Genomic DNA, 6,000 nt, shown 5'->3' on the forward strand with positions numbered 1-6,000 from the left:
CTACAGCGAGAAAGCAAAACATTTGGTCAGTACATGTGAGGTTTTGGCAGATAGTGGAGCAAATGGCCTTCTGCCGTGCCATCCTGTTTTTTACCTTGGTTTCTGACTGCTGGTTCTCTCTGGAAATAGTGTTGGAAACAACTCTCTCAAGTCAGCAATGCACCACCAGTGCACCCTGAGGCATTGAGCATTTCAGTGAGGAGGTTTTTCCCTAATCATTAGATGGCAGAAATAAACTGTAGCTACTACCAACACTTACTCTGGGTCTGAAATATTGCTTCTGACCACACAAACTAGTGAAAGCAATTTCACCACCATCCATTGCTCACATCGAAGCTTCCAGCCATAATATCAATATACTGTTGGTCGATTTTGTATCAGTTGTGTATGTGAAAGGTTTGCTCATTGAAATTCTCTGCAGTTACTTTATGAAAATGCAGCATGAAATAGTTATTAGAGTTATGTAGCATTTGTAGCACAAAAAAGCCATTTGACCCAAATTATTTGTGACAGATCCTGCTTCATCTAACCTCGCTAGTATCTTCTGTTCATTTTCCCCTGTATGTAGTTACCTCCCTTCCCCTTATGATAGTATATGGTTATAACATTGCATTTATCTGATGCACTTCCATGACAGGACCTACGTATTAGTCTGCACAAGATACTCCAAGTAAAAAGAGGTGTTCCACGGTCTTGCCACTGGTCAGCATGTTTCAGACAATTGTGGACAAATAAAACAGTGGGTTCAGTTGGCTGTTTGGCTAGTTTATAGTGCAAAATGATGCCAATGGTGTGGGTTTAATTCCTGTATTTGTTGAGGTTACAATGAAGGACTCTCCTTCTCAAATTCCCCTCTCAACTGAGGCATGGTGACATTTATACCACTACCAGTCATCTCTCTCTCTAACCTGGGACTGTAGCAAATTTACTTTTAATACTGACAGAACATAACTTCCAACACCAATTGGTTTAGAAACATGTGAAACTCAAAGTAAACCATTGCACTATTGTAAAAGCCCAACAGTTTCTAAAGAAAAAAAATCATTCCTTTCTTACCCCAAGTTGCAACTCTACACCAACTTTGGTATCTCTCCTCTTTCCAAGGCACTCAGAAATAGCAATTCAAGGAAAATTCTGACACCATCCCAGAACAACTTGGGAAGCAGCAACTATAATTGTCAGTAATACCTATATCCTGAAAATGAATTTGAAATGTATGGAAAATAATATCCCGTGGGCAGAACTGTTTGTTAATGGACCCTAATGTATTCAAGGAAGGTGAAATCTTGTTTGGTAATATCTGGGGCCATCATGTGGTACTTAATAAGTGTTCAGCTGCTAGATCTGGCGACAAACGACACAGTTTGAGTTGAGACACATTTCATGTGGAGACTTATTTCAACAAGTCTATGATGGGAAAATGTGGGATATAGGTAAATTAATGTTACTTCTGCAATTATAATTGATTATACAAAGTAAATGACCTCACACCAGTGTGTAATTGTTTTAGCCAAGAGCTGAGTCAACAAGAATGGAAACGATGTGGAGGAAATATATAATTGTTTTTGTACTGGCTAAAATTGTATGCCAGCATGAAACGTGATTGCAAAACAATGGTAGATATTACGGGCAAATAGATAAGATGTTGTGAGGGGATGAAGTTAAGCTAGATATGCCTGTACAAACAGTAGGTATAAACGTCTGTTTCCCACTTTTACAGAGACACAGGAACAAACCCCAATTAAAGAGGTCATAGGGATCAGAATGGCCTCGGGAGAGGCCCAGATGGAGGGGGTAGATAATGATGAAGAAAGAATATGCCTAACAATGACTGCAGTGGGATGGGATTAAACGGCCTTGTGAGGCCAGAATTAAGCATTTTGTCACAGATAAGGCCAGATAAGGCAAGAGATGGACAGGAGTAATGGGGCCAGTCTTAGGGAAGTGGAGGATGTAAACAGGGGAGGAGCAATGTAAAACAAAAGAAACCAAATTATATAAATATTGTGTATGAATTGAATTTGGTGTGTATGTCCTCTGCCTTATAGGCACTGGACATCACACCCACTTGCAAGTGTAAAAATAAAGGACACTACTGATTCAGATTTTGTCTCGAACTGCAATTATTGAAGTGTGTGTGAGCTTTGTTTCTCACAGAAAATATGCAAATGAGAAAAGAGCACACAACGGAAATGTCTGAGAGTTTTATTTTTAAAAAGTGGAAGTCGCATGTAATCACGAAGAGAAATTCCATTAATAGCACACAATTAGAGTATGCTGGGAAACTGATGAAGTAATAATGTTTGATATATTGTCGTGTGTATTTTGATACAAAATACAGCGAAGAGTGTTGGACAGTGTGACCAATTTCTGGCACCATCTTAAAACACAAACCTAGACCAAAAATGCAGAAATCAAGTCCAATTTTACAGTCCTCCTCCATGGATCATGGGTTGTTGACGGCCAGGCTCCTTCACTCTAGCCGATGGAACAAGAGTTGCCACCCTTCCATGCCACCTTGCCTCCACCGACTCCCTCGCCACTGCTTCCTTGCCAATGCAGACGCCACTCATTGGGTACTGCGTCGGCGTTGCGTCCACTTCGGGACAATGCAGCCGCTGCTGTTGGCGCCGGCTTCTTGTACTGGGCTCAACTCACCGCCACAGCCGCCCCCCTCCCCCATGAACCTGCGCTGGAAGACCACCCCGCTGGCACCCAAACCTGGTCTCTGTCACAGCAGGCCCGTGGGTCAGCATTAGGACTGCCTTTGGTGATGCAGAAACCGCCTCAGGCGCCGCGGGGTCTGTGCTGCTGGCCCCACCGCTGCCGTCACCGCGAGAGGGATCTTCAACAAGAGCTAAGCTGGAAAGAGAAAGAAACGAAAAGTAAATTGGACGGAGCGGACGAGCCATGGGGCTGAGCGTAAATCGAAAAACTTGACTAATCAAAAACAAAAGGAACAACACTCGGCTAAAAATGGAGCTCTATAATCTAACCCTTTGAATTAGATAAATGCTTGTTCTGAGTATTGTAAAATAAACCCGTTAAGTGTCTGACACTGCTTTTCAATTGATCTATCCCCCTCATCTGGGATCCTAGTTCACTCCAGCTAGCTCGGCTTTCCCGTCCACAGGGAGACAGATGCTGGAGATCAGAGTTGAGAGTGTGGTGCTGGAAAAGCGTAGCAGGTCAGGCAGCATCAGGCCCGAAACGTCAATTTTCCTGCTCCCCGGATGCTACCTGACCTGCTGTGCTTCTCCAGCACCACACTTTCCCGTCCACAGACTTGCCCTTATTTAACTCTAAAATATTCGTCTCTGACCCACTCTTTTCTCCCTTTTCAAACTGAATGAAAATTAAATTATAATTACTGTTTCCTCAGTGCCTTTACTCTGCGACCATTAATCCGAGCACATTTATACAATTCAAGTATGAAATGCTCTCTGCTTCCCCAGCGTGCTGTTCTAACTTGCATGTGTTCTGACACTCCTGTTTCAGATTACCAGTGCCAATTTGATTTTGCAGTTTATGAAGAGACTAAAATAACAAATAATTATTGTTATCCCTTTAGCACAATCATCCAATATAATTTATTATCAACTCAAGCTTGCCCTTTCAGCCCAATTGCTTAGTTTAAAGTCCGATCTACTTCCCATGTGATACAATTAACTAGAATTCTAGTCCTAGCACTGTTCAGATGCAAATGTTCCCACAATGAAGTTCTGAAAAGTAAATTCAAATTTACAGCAAACAGAAATTGATTGTGTTTAATAGACACCAATCAACAGTGCTAAGCCTATTTGATTATTCACCTCTTTGTGGGTTTTATGGTCACAAATACCTTTCTCTGCATTGCACAATTTTTGCTTGAGACATTTCTGCTTTCTTGCTTGTCAGAAAACTGATGCTGGCCTACAGACGTAGATTTGGCAAAGTAAATGCTGAGCAGCTGGCTTACCAATCTCTGGGAAATCCAAGTTATAAGAAAGATATAAAAGGAAATTATGATTCTTTATTCCACAATTTGCTGTTGCAGACTGTTTTGTTTGTGCACTCAGTTGATTCATCTAAAGACTGAAGAGTAGATTTTCACTGATTTGCCAGGGCCCATCTCTAGCACTGGGATTCTGTCACCTGTCATGCAAACTCCCAAATTTATGGTTTACATTGGTTGTCAGTAATGAGATGCCAACTTGCAACACCTACACCGAGGAATTAACTATTCCATTGTTCTCCCCTCACAATTAAAGAATGTCATTTAAAGGTATAAACTAGAGGATATACCAGATGGAACATTTCATGATTCAGTGCCTGCCTTTCTTTTGCAGATTACTTTTTTTCATGTTTTACCATTCTTGCAGTAGCATCCATAATTCCACACCCTGATTCCTTCATTGCAATTTTCACTTGGGCTTAGGAAAAGGGATAATGTCCCAGTTGGTGAAATTTAAGATTTTCCCTCACTTTCCCTGAAGAAATATCAGGAACCCAGACTGCCTGGCTCAGATTCACAAATAGAGGCTGGATTTCAATAACATACATAAACATGAGAAGTTATGTCCAGGCCACGTTAAACCAGTAAAACCTAACCAATACCTCTCAAAAGAAATGCTAACACTGTCCCAGAAAACTCAATAGCTAAAAAAGCAATCCAAGATACTAATCCACAAAGACATGGATTAGAGTCAAAGTCTTACACCATGGAAATAGGCCCTTTGGCCCAAACTGGTTCATGCAACCAAAATATCCACCCATGCTAACCCTATTTCCCTGCACTTGGCCCATATCTTTCTAAACCTTTCCTTTCCATGTATTTGTCCAAATGCCTTTTAAATGTTGTTAATATATCTGTCTCAGGCACTTCTGTTGGCAACGCATTCCATGTGCATGCCACCCACTGTGTAAAACAAAAAGTTGCCCCTCAGGTTCCCTTCTATTATTTCCCCTCTTACCTTAAACTGATGCCCTCTCGTCCTCAATTCCCCAACCTAGAGAAAACGACTGAGTGCATTCACTCTATCCATGCCTCTCATGATCTTTATACATTTCCATAAGATTGTCCCTCTGTCTCCTACATTCTAAAGAAAAATGTCCTAACTTGTGTAACCTCTCCCTATAACTCAAACCATTGAGTCCAGGCAAATCCTTGTAAATTTCTTCTGCACTCTTTCCAGCTTAATAGCATCCTTCCTATCACAAAGTGACCAAAACTGAACACAATACCCCAAGCCTCACCAATGACCTGTATAACTGCAATATAACTTCCCAACTTCTATAATCAATGCACTGACTGATCAAGGCCATTGTGCCAAAAGCTCACAAAGCCATGCTGACTACTCCTAATCAAACTTTGTCTTTCCAAATATCTGTACACCTTATCACTCAGAATTTTCTCAAGTAACACACCCAATAATGATGTTAAGCTTCCTTGTCAATAGTCCCAAGGTTTTTCTTTGCAGCCCTTCTTGAATAGGGGCACAACATTTGCTACTCTCCAGTCTTCTGGGACCTCACCTGTGGCTAACAATAATGCAAAAATATCATCCAGGGGCTGTTAGGTTCCCTTCTTGAGATTCTCACACGATTGACACAACTGCAGTACCCCAACTTCTGTGAACAGCCACAATTTATTTCTGCAAGTACAAGCTTTTGGAGGGTCACTTAACACTCTTCGTGAGGCTTGCGGAGCATGTCAAGCGAGGCTCCCTGAACAAGGGAACTATCCTCCCTTTATACAGGATTTTACATCAGTCAGTCAGTCATGCACAACACAACCCTCTGCCTCTCCCCTGTAGTCACATGCCATCCAAAAGCAATGTAAAGTGATTAGATTATTCCTTAAAACAGTGTGTGATCAGGTTATTCCTCAATCTGCAGCATACAGTGTATGATTAATCACATCCTGCCTGCAAGACAGAAAAAACACCCCCACAGGACATCCAATTTGTTATATGTCAGCATAACCAAATAACCCTTTAATATCTCGGGCCCTGCATTTTC

The sequence above is a fragment of the Chiloscyllium plagiosum genome, unplaced genomic scaffold, assembly GCF_037043375.1.
Source record: "Chiloscyllium plagiosum isolate Xiang-an unplaced genomic scaffold, Cpla_swu_hap1 HiC_scaffold_9, whole genome shotgun sequence".
NCBI lineage: Eukaryota > Metazoa > Chordata > Chondrichthyes > Orectolobiformes > Hemiscylliidae > Chiloscyllium > Chiloscyllium plagiosum.